This window comes from Ailuropoda melanoleuca, chromosome 2 (assembly GCF_002007445.2).
Source record: "Ailuropoda melanoleuca isolate Jingjing chromosome 2, ASM200744v2, whole genome shotgun sequence".
NCBI lineage: Eukaryota > Metazoa > Chordata > Mammalia > Carnivora > Ursidae > Ailuropoda > Ailuropoda melanoleuca.
The window spans coordinates 173,562,164-173,578,363 of record NC_048219.1 but is presented as its reverse complement, the minus strand read 5'-3'; the positions used below and the strand labels follow the sequence as shown (position 1 = coordinate 173,578,363).

At 40.1% G+C, this 16,200-nt stretch overlaps 1 long non-coding RNA gene across 2 annotated transcripts in view; it reads right to left on the bottom strand.

Moving 5' to 3' along the window:
* LOC105238945 overlaps window positions 1-16,200 on the bottom strand; it is a 141,681-nt gene that overhangs the window by 18,123 nt on the left and 107,358 nt on the right. The window lies entirely within an intron of this gene.

Sequence of the window (16,200 nt, the reverse complement as noted above, 5' to 3'; positions counted from 1 at the left end):
AGGGCCCTCATCTTCTTTTTTTTTTAATCAAAAAAAAAAAAAAAAAAACGACCAAAAAAAAAACCTTCGCAAAAGTTGCTTCCCAAAAAACTCCACAGTATCTCTTCTCTCCCCATGCAAAGACTAGGGAGTCAAACCTAAAAGCTTGTTGAGCAGTGTTTATCTATCCCTCCATGTGTTTCTGTTCCCGTAGTAAGGAGACATTACAGAAGTTAACTTTTGATCATGTAAAACATGTGACTGTTGTCACTGCCATTTCCATCTACCCCATTGGGCTTTGGTCTTTCATCCTTAGAGTCACAGGTTTCCTTTTCATCTTTGATGTCAATTCCAATTCTTCAGCATCAAAAGCCTTCGTGATAGAAAGAGTTTGAGGTAAAAGTGGATCCAAGACCACGTTGTCTTCTCATTGCTACTTCCCTACAAAACTGAATTGAGAGACAGACATACTCTGCTCCTGTGTCCCTGGGTTCATTTGTGTCTGATCTTACGGTGCCCTGCCTTCTGCTAGCTGATCTGAACTACGTGAAGAGCGAACATTTATTCATCTACTCCTTTGGCTGCTGGAACTCATCTGCAGTCCTTTATTACTCATACTGAATTCTGGTTCCACTTCGGCTTCCCCTAGATAGGTCAGAGCATCCCACTGGCCTGTGCTGAGCTGTAGAACTGTTTCTCTCCTGTAGGTATAAAACAGGGTGTTGGGATATTCAGGGAACCCACCCTAACGTTATATTGCCATTTGCTGGGAAGGGTTGGGATCAGAAGTATTTCTGTGTTCTGTAAAAGATTGCACTTACTGGTTCTCAATAAAATTTTATTAGGACTCTGTGTGTCATGTGCCTTCTGTTTGCTTTGGTTTAAACTTAAGAAATATTTTCCTTATATAGTAAATGGGGGCTTTTTCTCTATACACCCATTCTCTAAGGTTTATTCCTGATGTTTTCTTCATTGTTTTGTCAAACAGGATTTGTGGTACTTTTTGAAAGTGGATTTAGACGGAACTATTTTTCAATCAGATTATGATGGAATTAGGAGGAATCTACTAGGATCCAAGCAGAGCAGTGTGTTAACCATCCCATACATATGAGAATCCACTCTGTGGTTAGTAACTAAAGGCCTCGTTCTAGAAATTGATTTCCCTGCTGACCAATTCTGAAAGGACCTTTGAATAGAGGAAGAGATTAAATGAGGCATAATTATAAAATGTATATTCAGAGGTTGGACAGGAGTTCTGCTCAATCACCTGGCAGGACTTTGTACCACTTATTTCCAAGCCACAGCTGCGTGGTGTCACTTAGCACAACAGAAATTTGCCAAATTATACAATATTTGTTTTCATCCCTGAATTAGATTTTGTCCTCTGGTACATATGATTAAAATGCCCTTCATACCCCTAGTCTAGTGTTTGAATGACTCCTAATAGTAAGGATAAATGCACAGTTATGTTTATTTCGCTCCTTTGAATGAATGAATGTGTAGCTGGTAATAATCACATCTTTAGATGCGGGCAATGAGGCATGGAGAGGATAGTGCCTCCCCGAGGCCCCCCAGAGACTCCAAAGTGATGCCTGGAGCCTTCGCACCAACTCGCCGCAAGATTACATTGTAGCACAGAAGGCCAGCCAGTGCTGGTCTCTGCTTTACCACTCCCTGGCTCGTCCCTCGTCCCTCGAACGGAAGGAAAACAAATGACAAGCACATTAAATTGCACCACAATTGTGAACTCATGAACAAACAAAACTTGAACTAATCCGTCCCCTGTGACTTAAGCATAGTTTGCTTTATTTTTTCCTAAGTTTGCATTAGAAAAGAATTTGCCTCCCTCCTCCTCATACTCTCTGAATAGCGTAAGGATTTTTTTGTGTCATTTCTTTTTCCCTAGATCGTTCCCACTGTGGACTCAGTGTCATTAAAAGTTTCATGTCTTCTCTATAAGCATCATTGAAACTGAGAAAAACCTACAAGTCAGTCCCCTGATAATTTGCGTTCTTATTCTGTTTCCCATCCACACTCACACTTTTCCTTCTAAAGCTGAGGGTCAATTAACAAAGCAAGAGAACATTGGCTTTTTTACAATGGAGAACATAGTGGCTTCACTGGTCCCATTATGTAAACTATTGAAACACTATTTTCCAGAAGCCCTGTGCCTGTGCATCCTCGGGGACTTATTTGACAATTTCATGAGTAATGGGAGAAAGCAGCAAACACAATAAACCAAGAGGTGAAATAATGAGGATAGAGAAATGAATCTTAGCAGGACCACTGCTCATAGTACCCCAGCTTAATTTCACATTTCAACATTATATGAACTTCTCAGGCACATGCAAATGACAACCATGGTGACATTAAATCTGCAGCTAATGTTCTATCCTCTACAAATAAGTGTTCGAGAAAGCATTTGTGAGGCACTTAGTCATTATGCAGGGAAAGGCAGGACTCGGTAAATCAGTTTATAAAGTAGTGTCACAGTTGCCTAATTCCTCTTCTCTGATGGAGCTGGGATATTTAGAAAGGCATCTGTAACCCAAAAAATACTGATGTGGCTCGCTGTGAAAGTTGATGGTTAATATCAATCTCTCAAGATTTAGCATTGAGGGATTGACATGGGTACTCCTTTGCTGGTATAATCCTAACTGGTAGCACTGTTGATAGGCTGCAAACATGCAATGAGCAATGCTTTAAAGCCATTTTATCCCCCAAATTCATTCAACATCTGTCTTCACACAAGGTGCCTGGCATTCTGTGTACATGGGTTAGACACCCCTACTCTGACGACTCAGTCCGGGGAGGAAGACCAGTGATGAGACAAGCAATTGCAAGGAAATGTATTCGAATAATCCTGTTCACCCCCGACCTACTCTTCCTTATTCCACAAATTTCAAGAACGTCCAGGTCTTTCATGTGAACCAGGTGTCTGGCTATTTGGAGATAATGGAGTTTATACTTCTGCAGGGAAGAAGACTTTAAAAGCCACTCATCCAGTCCAGAAACACTCAGAGTTCTTTCATATGGATCACGCTGATGATGGGCGAGGTGGAAGGACATTTGAGGACCTAAAGTTACTTGCCCCCAAAATGACTTTCACTCAGTTGGCTGACTTCTCAAAAACTCCCAGCACCAGCATTATTAATGATTTAGGTAAAATCCATGTCCTTCCAGAATCCAGTTAAAATGCAAAACTTTTCAAAAAGGTAGTTCATCACCTGCTATTAGTCATTAGTACCTTAGTACGTAGTGTCATGACCTATGCAGCAATGAAATCGAAGAACCTCAATCAGACCACATTAACTGTGCTACTAGCACATGCTCGGTACAGCGTCCAGCTAGGATTAGGAAGATAAGGTGATACCTGCTGACAAAAGACTGTTTAAACCTGGAGATAAATATAAAAAAGTAATTTCAACATGATAAGGAACCTCACCAAGTCTGGCTTTCTGTGAGCGATGAGGGGTTTGGGGAGATAGAAGTATAGGAGAGTCAAGGAAACTTGTTTTAAAAAAAATAAATTGAGGTCAGAGCATTTTAACCACATATGCATACAAATCACCTGGGGATCTTTTTAAAATGATCCCAAAATGCCCAGGTGATGGGGCCTGAGCTTCTGCAGTTTTAACAAGCTCTGAGACGATACGCGTGCCGCTGTCCACAGAGGCTACTTTGAGTACAACGGACCCAGATAGTCCAGCATGGAATCCCGACTCAATAGAAGGAAGGAAGGTCAAGAGTTGGCTGATGAGTTGAAAGAACTAATGTAGGTCATCAAAGAGCACAAGCACAGTAGCAAGAGCGTGAAAGAGCTGGAATGATTGGAGTCTGATTTCTGATGTGACACAATTCCACATAATGTCCAGGCAATAAAGTCTGGGGGGGATTAGTGTTCTGTGCTGGTTATCATAGCAAGTGAAAGAATCACACTTAGAACAAATATGTGTTTATAATTTTACTGGGGAAATTGCCAAAGATTTGGTGTCTTTACAATCTAAAGAGAGTCATAGGATTCTGGTAATGTGAGAATCATATGGAAGACCTCTATACTAAAGAATTAACTTGAGTCATCTGGAATCATCAAGGCTTGTAGGAGGAAAAGGAGACACTCTGCCCTTTGTTTAGACTTACAAGGAGCCATAATTTGCCAGCCAACTTTTTGAAGGTGTTTGAAACGCAAAAGCAGGTCTTCACATTCCTTTTTCCATTTTGTGTGTGTGTGTGTGTGTGAGAGAGAGAGAGAGAGCATGTTCTGAGTAGTAAATATACACTAGAGGCGTTGTTTGCCTTTATTTGCCATCATCTGTCATTTATCATATTTCCTAAATGAGAATTTCATAAAATGATATGGGTCTATAGTGCCTCAGGGGCCATTTATCCAGGGACAACTTCAGAGCGAAAGAACAGGGCTGATTCAGGAAGCTTGGAAACTTCATTAGAAATACACATTAGTTCTCAACTCCTAAACTGAAAGGTTGATACCAGTGAGTATGGTCATATTCTCCTGTTCATATAAGCTTTCTCAGTGTTTCCTGGGTGTTCTGTACGAGGAACTGATCTAAGTTTGGGTAACTCACATCACCAATGCATTTTCTACCACTCATTATAGAGAATGTTAATTTTATCTCTTACAGGTTCTCACCTGCCCAGGTAAAGTTGAGCTGCATTCACATTCTATTGAAATATACTAAAAAAAAGTCTCTATAGGTCTGGCTTTGATGGCCAAAGCCCCTTCAGTTGAATATCTTAATTCAGTTAATGGTGTTACCAGGCTGCTTAAGTCAAAAAAGTGAATTAACATTCTCAGATTGTTGGTTCTCAAAATGCAGTCTCCAGACTGCAACATTAAGTAACATTACCTGAAACTTGTTGGAAATGCACATGCTAGGGCCCAACCAAGACCTACTAAGTCAGGACCTCTTGTGATGGGACCCAGCCATCTGCTTTAATAGCCCTCAGTAATTGTGATCACAGTCAAGTTTGAGAACCATTAAATTTTAAAACTGGTTAACATTACATGTTTTATAGACATTTAATTTAGAACTTAAGAGTTTTCAATTTGCTGTGTTCTTGTTGTTTTTTAACACACACACACACACACACATATTTGTAGGCCCATGAACTATTCCTAGGCCCAAGGCACTCTGTATTTCCTAGTGGACAAAATGATGCCGTCTGGTTTATTACTGCCATAAAGATGTTCGGGGAACAATAGGTATGTTGCAAGCATCTTGCTGCTAAGAGAGGACGCACTGTGGATAAAATATTCTCTGAAACAATGTTTAGATATACGTCTTCCCCCACCAGACCCTCTACTTCTTGCAGGAAGGAGCCCTATCCAAGCTCTGGACCCACTGTGCGTCTACAGTGTGTAGCACACACAGCCCCGAAAATCTGTGTTTCACACAAAACTGAAATGTAGTTTGACCAGCTAAAGAAATGGACTTAGAAACCTTTACTTAGATTTGTTACATGCTGATTCATGATCTTATGTTTAGCTTATTTCTATTTTCTATTTGTTGAGTACAGCTTTGTTTGGTTGGCTTAATTAGTAACCATCTAGTTAGTAAAACTTGAGCATTACTGAGTTGGTAACAACGGTAGCAAGTTGATAACGATGAAAACAGCTTTTGTCCAGCAGATGTCAGTAGAGCTCAGTTTAATAATGTCAATTGTTAATGAACTTGAAAAATTAATGGAGATGATGAGAGGGAAAATACTTGCAGCCGGAACAGCATTTCTTTGTGGACATTTAAGAAATGGCGTCTACATCAAAAACTCCTTACAACAACTCAGACACATTGGAAATGCTGCAAGTATTGACTTCAAAACAACGCGTGATTCCAAAACAAACATGGCCTTAACAGTAAATTTCTTCCACTTCAAAGTTCCAAATATATTTTGCTGGACATCAGGCTATTGCTATCTAGAGCCAAAATCATAAGAGAGGAGAGGAGAGCAAGGCTGTATACATAAGATTATTCAAATGTGGATTATGATGCTGGTTGAGCCTGTTTTCTGAAGACCAGAACTCTCTTTCACTGCACCAATGATTTGGACTTCTTTCTGGAGAGTAATATTAAACGATACTTTCACACTTTTAGAAATAGAAAGGCCTTTCCAAAGCTTTACATTTAAAAGCACAGGGGGAAAGGTAAAACAGAGCCCAAAGTGCTGTACGTGTGTGTTTTATTGAGGGAAAACTCACTTCAAATTCACCAAACCTCAGTGTTTTGAAAGAGACTGATGAAGCCATCACACTGGATATATTATAATTACCATTAGTATCATTAGGCTTTTCCTAGCTCTGAATGTCTAATTTGTTTATACCTAAGAAAGGTCAGATCTTTCTGGCAAACCGTAAAAGGCACAACTCGTCTAACAGTGTCCTGGAATCAAGCCCTGTGACCTTTGGCCTCTGACCCTCACTTCCAGGCTCCAGTGTTCCTCTCTATACCACAACCATACCTTCCTTTCATTGCCTTGAGGACAGATTCCTGAAATCTGACCCAAGACCTCAGAGGTCAGGGTTTGGAGGCTCTCACACTGCCCCAGGGCTAGGGCTGGAGCTGTGCCTAGCTGTGGACTGAGGGGCCTTACAGCACCCAGCCAGGCTTCCACCAGGGAAGGTCTTTGCTAATTGAGTAGCTATTTCCCTTTTATTGGCTTCTTCCCAGCCAAAAGTAAATGAAATGGCTCTCTTGAAGCTCAGTCCCCTCCAAGACACACACACACACACATACACACACACACACACACACACACACACACACACACAATATCCCAACCTCAGGGCTCTGCCACAGTCTGCTTCATATCCCCCTTTACTGCTCCCACCCACAGTCCCAGCAGGCCTCACATGACCCAGAGTCCCTGGCGTACCATTCACGATGGATAGGTACTTTTATAAAATCACTTTCTCTGCAGCAGCCCATTTACTGTACTTTTTAAATTACCATATCTTAATGGGGAGAAAGGAAGTTTATATTCTCAGCAACATTAGAGGATAAAAAAAGACAAGAAGCAACTGACTTTTATTAATAACTTTGCTGGAAAGTGGCAAGGCAACATCTGGAATACTTATTACCCATTTGGCATGCTGTTCATCTCCATGGATAAGATTCAACATGACAAGCTCTGTCAAAAGGAAATAGGCTCCATCTAGTTAAATTAGAATGATTAGGGTCATTTAGACAGAGGAAGTTTAATTTGTATGGATCTAGAAATTTTATACAAACTGGAATACCTAAGTATTTAATCTTCCCTGAAGCTCAATTTAAAATTGAAAGAGACTATTGCATAGATCTATAATGAGATGAGACATATTAGAAATTAATTTAACTATTACTGCACTGTGAGCATGTAGCCCAAGAAATCAAAGAATGTTTCACTCGCAGTTTGTACACAATAATAGAAGAAAATGTTCTGCTACAACTCATTATCTATTCTATTGTTTCATGGACTCTTGAAATGGAAACTTGAGCCCCCAGAGTGAACTTGAGTTTTTTGTACTGCTTTTTAAAAACTCCCCTACCCAATTTATGCTACAGAGTCAATGTGAACAAAATTCAATCCTAACTTTTCCTTCTACAATGAGAGTGCTTGACCTTGCTGGTGTCAAGGACTCTTAACAATCTGTTGCAGGCTATGGATCTCTTCTCAGAATAAAGTTTCAAATATATAAAATAAAATATTTAGGATTTTTTTTCAGTATGTAAATAACATCTAGTACGTAAGATTACAAAGGAAATCCACTGTATTGAAATACAGATACCAAAGTAGCTTTAAATGTGATGGAGTATATGTGCTTCTTTATTAGCACATCTAATAACATCTAGTGCTGTATTTATTATTATTTTGAAGTAATGATGAATAGAAATAACTGCTAGCATGTGAAATAAAAATATGGGTGATTCCCAGCAATGGTAAAGTCTCAGGTAGTGCAAATACAGCTGCATCCATTGCCTACATTAATAATTGAGGGAAATGTTTAATTTCAGTTAAAACCTGGTCAAAATTAGTACGTGATTGTTCTTCATCCATGTTTGTAGACCACCAAATCTATTTGACAACCACCAAGGGTTGGTTAAGAACTCCAGTTCTATGGTTAGGCAGATGTGTAGAATGCCATTAGGACTAAGGGGGGTCACTAGTGAATGGCAAGCAGTGATGGCAAAAACAGAATGCAAAGGGGGTGGCAATTCCTTAGTTACCTAATTAACAGCCTGGCAGATATGAGGGCTGAACTACCCATCTCGATCACAGCAGAACCACCAAATCTCCCCTTCATTTCATGCCATGTTTCCAGACCACATAGGCCCATCCCAGACTTAAGAGAGAACACTGATTATAATTACCTGGTTTAAAGAACTGATCAGAGCCCCAACTCATTTGGCTCATTCTGTATCTTAGTGTACTCTCTTATTTAAAATATCCTTTTCACCTGTAATGTAGCAGTAAGAAGTCTTGAAGTGTTCTCATAAACTCTTTATTACCTTCTTTAATGCAAAGAGTACAATGCCTTCCTTGAAAAGGTCAACAACATTTATTCAGTGCCATCCGATGCCGGATGCCCCAAGGGCTGGGTGCCGGAAGCCAAAGCTGAGTAAAATGTTGGCACTGTCCTGCCTTTAGAAAATTCATAAACTACTGGATGAATCAAATGAGCAAACAACTAAATCCCATACCAAGTTGTAGTTCTCATGGTCAGTGCTATAAAGTGGTATTGGACCACAGAAGAGAGACATTCCTCCTGAGGCTGGAGGAAAATGAAGACTGCGGAAGGGGAGTTAGGGTAGTTGTCTGCAACCTGCACAGCAATGGTGACAAGGAGGAATGGGAAGACCATTCAGGGGAATTAGTCTTTTCTGGGGTCTCGCAGACTTGTGTAAAGGGAAGGCACTTTTGAGGGAAGGGTGGAGAGAAGTGGGGGATAAGGTCATCAGTGCAAAGACATAATGGTACAGAGTCTTAGGTTTCTTGTTAAGCAGTTTGGACTTTACCTTGTTGGCTGGTGTTAGCTGAACCAGCATCATCAGCATCGCTTGGGAGCCTGTTGGAAATACACATTCTCCGACCCCATCCCAGACCTATTGACTCTGAAATCTGAGGGTAGCACCTGCTCATCTGTATTTAACAAGCCACCAGCCAATTCTGATTTACACTGAAGTTTGAGGACCACTGCTGTCAACATTAGGGAATCACATCACTAAAGATAGGTTAAAAAAAAAAAAAACGCAAAAATGTAGGGGAAAAAAAAGCAATCCTCCTCTATCATCAGCCGAGTAAATGATACAGCTAGATTTGCAAATGGAAAGGTTACTTATTTATTCACATGGAAGATGAATTGGAAGAAAGAAATGGCTAGGGGCAGGAAGGCCATTCGAAAGCTGTACAATGTCCCAGGGAAGCCCAGGAAAGATCAGAACCCAAGAAGTGGCAGTCAAGTTGAACAGAGGAAATAGCCTTGTGATGATTGATAGGTGGGGGCCAGGTGGACATGGGAATGAGGAGAGGAAAATGTCAATGGTGACCTATTTCTTTAGCAACTGCCTTGAAAGGCTTGCTTAGAAGTCCTCATAGTGCACCTGGCCTTTGATAGTGTGGCCAGAACTTACCTGCTGGGTTCTTTTACCATTGAAGTTTAAAAAGGAACTATAGTCCTACTGTCAGTGATGGACGATGCACGTAGTTGAGTTGTTTTAGGAAAGAACCTGTCCAAGACCCAAGATTTTAGGAAAAAAAGAAGAACACACGAATCAAAAAGATCTGATATTGGATTTCTTATAGAAGTGACTGATTCTAGGACTGGAGAAGGGGAAATAGAAGATGAGCCTGGAACATCTTGTGGTGTCACAGAATTAAGAAATACTTGCTAAAAGGTGGAGGGAACATGGAAATGACAAATGAGCCAGTCTAAGAAGCTCCTAAGGGCCAATGCAAAAACAATTTAGCAAGAAATAAATGATAGTATCAGATCATAGCCCAGGAACACATCACTTCTGCAATATTCTTGCAAAAAATACATAACCTCAACCTAATCATGAGAAAACATCAGAAAACTAACATATTGAGAAACATTTTACAAAATGCCTGAGCAGAACTCTTCAGAAGTGTCAAGGTTATGAAAGAGCCTGAAGGACTGTCACAAATAAGGAGAGGCTAAGGAGATGGGACAATTCAGCGCCATGTGGGAGCCGGAAATGGATCCTAAAACAGAATAAACCAGTGGTGAAAAACTGGTAAAAACTAAACGAAGTCTGTAATGTAGTTAATAGTATTATAAGAATTTCCTGATGTCAGTAACTATACATTGTACGGTGTTAACGTGAAGGGAAGGTAGGTGAAGAATACAAGGGCATTCTATATACTATTTTTGTAATCTTTCTGGAAGTCTAAGTTTATTTCACAATTAAATTTTAAATAAAATAAATGACGATCATCGTTTGAATCCTTTTGCTGGCCTATGGAACATTTCCAAGTAAATGAACACTACCAGGAAGCTCCTTTTGGGGGGAGTTCTAATGGCTACAATCCAGTGTAAATTTCTTGAGCCTGGGAACCCTATCTTGTGTGTCTCGATTCCCTCAAGAACTTAAGGAACTTAGGAATAGATTTACCCTGAAGTTTCATGATGCTTCAACTTTGAAGATGTTTACTTGCATAGGCTCCATTGAGCACTAGGAGTTGCTGGGAGCTGCAGAATATTCTATCTAGGTAAGGAACTCAGATGCATTTCTATGTAAGCAATTCTGGTAAACGAGCTAAAGAAAGCTCAAAAGAAAGGAACTAAGTCTGTAAGCCTCAGTACCTTCTTATGATTGCTTTTCTCATTCCAAATAAACACTCACTTTTGCATCTAAGGTTCTATTTGTAATTGCCTTTTTGTAAAAAGGGTTTCCCAAATCATGTAAGATTCAGTACCAACAACCCTGGATACACGTCTGTACCTAGCACAGGTACTCAATAAATATTTCAATTAAATTATTAGAAAAACTCATCTCCACTTCTGTAAAACAGAATTAATTATATCGATCAGTCACCTAACAACAGAGTTGGAAAGGGCTAATATTGGGAAGATTTTTATATAAAATTTCTCTCTACAGTACCTTTAATCTTTTTAAATCTACTTTGACGTTTATACTCATAGCATTTACATGTTAGCACTTTCAAAATCCTAAGAGATCCTCAAACACTTCCTATTGTAAATGAGTGAACAGTCCATCCCAGAGATGGTTAAGTAATTCAAGGACACACAGCCAGCAGTAGATTGATGGAGGGAAGAGGGAAGGGGGCAGGCACAGGCTTACTGATTTGGGGGCGGGTCGGGGCAGGGTTGGCGGGATTTCTATACACTGCCCTAAAACAAAGTCTTCTATTTTTTTTTTCTTACAGATAACTACAACAAAAGATAGTTTTGTTCCTTTTTGTAACTCCTACGACTTTAGTAGGCAATGAACTACTGTGTTCAGCAAGCCTTGTACACATTTACAAGCTCTACTCAAAACTCTGAAGTCTAAGTAACCATGTGCCTGTACTAAAAGAATAAAGCAGAGAAATACAGGGCAAGAGTTGGGGTTGGCCTGGGATGGGGTCAGAAGAATGTTTCTTAGGAGCGGGGAAGTCTCTTCCAGGCAGTATGTGCTCTTGGGAACACTTGATGCCTAGACTTTTGCAGTGACTGCAGTCTGTCACCGTTTCATAGTGACTCCAGGCTGAAACCAAATCCACTGTTAGTTCATCCCTCCTCAGTCTGGAGCCAAGCCTAGAAATAGTCGCTGCTCCATAACGGCATTTGGGATGGAAGCAAATGTTCTACGCCGTGGCGCCTGTTGGCTCTAATCAGATAAATTAAGGAGTTGAGCATGTTTCCACCATTTGGTTTAGTTTTATTTTAGTCCCCAAGTCCCTTTGCTCCCATTTTAAGGCCTGGCACTGTCTCACTGGTGAAGCCCATGCTGCCTTGTCCCTGAGAGAAGCTTCCCCAAGTAGAAGCACCGTGTGCCATCCCGTCCTGCAAACCAGTGTCCAGCTGTTCCGTAACATCACGGAGCCCGTCTCCTCGTCTTGACGGGCTTAAAGTTCTCCCCCTGCAAAAATAAACTAATGACGTCTTCCTGAGAGAGCACACTAGGTGATTTTTTTAGAGTTAAAAGGGTGTTTTTCAAGATCAGGATTAAAAACTGGCCAAATAGACTCTGTGTATAGAGACAGCCTAAGGTGTAGAGTTAGAGAATAATACTCAATTTCATCTTTGAAGAGAGCTAGGATTCAAATCACAACTTTTCTTCCACTGTGGTAATAGTTGAATCATAACCTTGTTGATATTCGACTGTTTTTTTGACCTACAAAACTGCAGTTTCATAGGGTTCACATAAATATTTATTTATGTCTCCAGGTAATTGGTTCAGCTCTCTTTTTACTCCTCTGTGTAGATATCTCTTGGAATTCCTAACAGCAAAAGAAATTCTATAGCCACAATAACGCAAATGGCACTGTTCCGGGTCACTAGGACTCTTCTCCTATAGTTAGAGTGACACGAAGCAGCTCCTCTTCACAAGTTCATATATTACCCACAAAAATACACACAACATATAGGCAAATGAATACGGAGTAAGAGAAGGCAATGCCAGTTGGTGTTGGCTTTATCCTCCCCCCTCCCTATCTGCCTAATAGCTGTAAACTGCAAATGAGTGCTGTTGGCAAGAAAATCCAGGCCAGTCAAGATATTTCACCCATGATTTTTTTGTGTCCATCTTTTATTGTGTAGATGACAAGTTTGCATTGGAATAGCACTTATGTTTCTAGCAGAAGACTTGAATCCTGGTTCCTATGCTGATAAGTTGGGTGATTTAAGGCAAATTACTTAACATTTCTGGGACTTTCCATTCCCTAAGGGTAAAATGGAGACCACAATCCTGCACTGCTTTACAGAGTGGTTGTGAGGGTTCCACAGGGTAACACACAAGAAAGTACAAAAAGCATCTAGCAAGACACCTGGCTCCCAGGCTCCTAGTGAGTACTCAACAAATGATGCTTTCTTTTTCTTTCTTTCTTTCTTTCTTTCTTTCTTTCTTTCTTTCTTTCTTTCTTTCTTTCTTTCTTCTTTCTTTTTCTTTGTTTTTGTTTTTTGTCAGCAGGGTGTTAAAAATTGCAACTGTTTGCTTATCACTTCTGGCAGGAGGGAGGAGGAAGAAAGGGCTGGGCAGTGCTTTTCTTCCAGGTTTATCCCACTACCTTGCAGTTTGCTCCTTTACCCCACTACCTTTCCTACTTTCCTTGGAGGGTCAGCAAGAAATCGCCAATCCCTGCTGCTAGAGCAGTTTCCTGAGCCTTTGCATTCAAAGGATTTGAAACCAAATATAAAATGTGACAACAAATGAAGAGGATAATTTGAGTATTACCTTTACCTGGAAATCATTAAAATGGCTTCAACAAGGCATAAGGTGACCTTCTGAGATGTGGTGAGTGTTCCACGCCTTGATTTAAGCGGTAGTAAAAATTCATTTTGTACTTTATATAAAGTTACACCTCAATAAAAAATAAAATTAGAAAAATAACTTTTCTTATTACAAACCGGTCTTATCCCTTTTTGATTATTGAAGAAATGGATTTGTTTTAGAAACTCTAGATTCTAAGTCTTGTTGCCGTTAATTAAGAAAGTTAGTATTTTTAAATGAATTGGAACACAGATTTCAAAGATTAATAAAGACTTCATTGGGATGAAAATGGGGCAGGCCCCAGGAAAACAGTACTTCTCAGCTCTTCTATTTAGATATAAAACTATCCAATAAAGAAAATGGGAATTTTGGAGGTGAACACAGTGGATATAGGAATTACACTGTGCTGGTCAGTTTCACCCAGGACTCTCACCACCCCCTGTCCACGATAAAGGCAAACACATTCACTTTTCATCCGTAGGACTTAGCACAGTGGCAGGCATACCTAGATCTCAAGAAGTTGGATGACCACACATCTCAGGAGTGTCCTGATATGTGCCTATTGTTTCTGGCTTAATTATTAATCGTGCCCTTTTCACGATCAAAAGCGTCTCAGTTTGGAAAATAAGCTATAGAGCCATCCCATCAAAAAGAGTCAGTGCTTGTTGAGCCTTATTTTTATCAATACTCTTCTTGGTATTGCAAAGTGACCTAAGCCAATTTGATCTTCACAGTCATTTGATCCTTTTAGCAGATACTAGTAGCCTCTAACAATAAAAGCCATGTCTCCTTGCAACCTGGCTGCCATGTTGGCATATTATCAAGAGAAGGAAATCAGAAGACAGAATTCTGTCATTGGTACAAACATCAATCGACCAGCAGTCACAAAAGCATCTATCCAGGCATACAGCCTGTTCTGGGAAGCCCTGTGAAGTCCAGCTCGTTGTCCATCAGGCACTGGAATGAGCATCTTGCACAAAATGGTGACCCAAGGCAGAGATGATGGTGCTCTAATGGCAGGATCATCAGCTTTCTGGTCAGGGAAGTCAGCTGAATTCCTGGTTAAGTTGTGGGGACCAGAAACAAATGAGTCCTGGGAAGAGACTGCCTTTCAAAGGATATTTTTTATTTCTCCATATTTATAAATCCTTTTGTAAAGGTACCTGTTCTGTGTTTCTAGCCAATCCATACATCTTTAACACCACTCAATTCACCGTTGAAAAAACATTTCTAACATCCCTCATGCTAGATAATGAACTCTCTAACGTAGGTTCAGAGAGCAACATTGAAGTACTTATTGTCTCTGGAGCACAGATTCCAGAAGAGGGTTTTTCAAACACTGAAGAAACAATGACATCATTGGGTACATACTACATTAAACCACATACATATATAACATACTTCTCATGTCTTAAAGTATTCAAGTATTTAGAATTAAATTACAGGGGCGCTTGGGTGGCTCAGTTGGCTAAGCATCCAACTCTTGATCTCAGCTCAGGTCTTAATCTCAGGGTCGTGAGTTCAAACCCCACACTGGGCTCCACACTGGGTGTGGAGCCTACTTTAAATAAACAAACAAACAAACGAATAAATAAATAAATAAGAACCTCATCGTTGAATTAAATTACAGACAATATACTTGATACGTGTCCTGCATTNCGTGGAGCCTACTTTAAATAAACAAACAAATAAATAAATAAATAAGAACCTCATCGTTGAATTAAATTACAGACAATATACTTGATACGTGTCCTGCATTACATATTGAAATAGTAATAAAACTGACCCTCAAAGGGTCAACATTCACCTCCCACTCTCCTGTCCTCTACTCTTCTCCAGGAGCAGAAGCTCAGAATTATAAGCCTTGGGCAAAATGGAATCTTAAGAAACATACATGAACTCTTGTGCAAGTCATAAAGATATAATGGAAAGGGACTATGGCAAACACTTTCTAGAACTCTGTTCCTCTTAGGATTCTCCCTTACATGGCGCTCTCTCTCTGATTCTCCCCTCTCTCCCTTGCAGCCATTTGGTGTGGTAAGTGGGGAGACAGACATATTTCCCACTCCCTTTAGGATGTCAGACAGAATCTGAATAGAACCAGAGGAAGGGAAACAGAGAGTCAGGCCAGTTCTTTCTGGGGGAATTAAGGATGCCTCTCTGTTTTTCTCTGTACTTTTCCTGCCCTCCTTCTCTAGAAATTAAAAATAAACTCAGAAGCCTTATAAGGACCTTCGGAAAAGAGAAATAGGAGCAGGTCCTCTTCAACTGCATTAAATCTAGACCTTAGGGTAAAAGAGGAAAACGAGGCACCAAAATTCACATTGATCTGAGAAAGGAAAGTAAGGTAAAAGGCCAGGAGGGGTTCAGAGTCAGATGTCTGGAGCATAAGAAGTTGTACATATGTGTGGAGAATTCTTCAGAATTCTAGCAAGGATGGCCACACAGAGGTTGGAAAATCCAAGTTTGCACCTGTAACCTAGTGTTGCACCACACACACTCTAGACACTCATTCCTGTCATTGAGTAATCATTCTTGTCATTTAAAATTTGAGCAAGAGTTACGACAAAGAAGAGAGAAAAAAATCTAAGTTGGTATAACTGCTGATAAAACTCATACTCAAACTTGTCAGGGCAAGTACAAAATAGTACAATTCCTACAATTATATCACCATTGAATTTGTTAAAACAGTGATTAGATGGGTAATACCAGATTCCAGAAGATATTCCTCTAAGCATGCAGTAATAGCCTCCACACTCCAGTGTACTTAAGA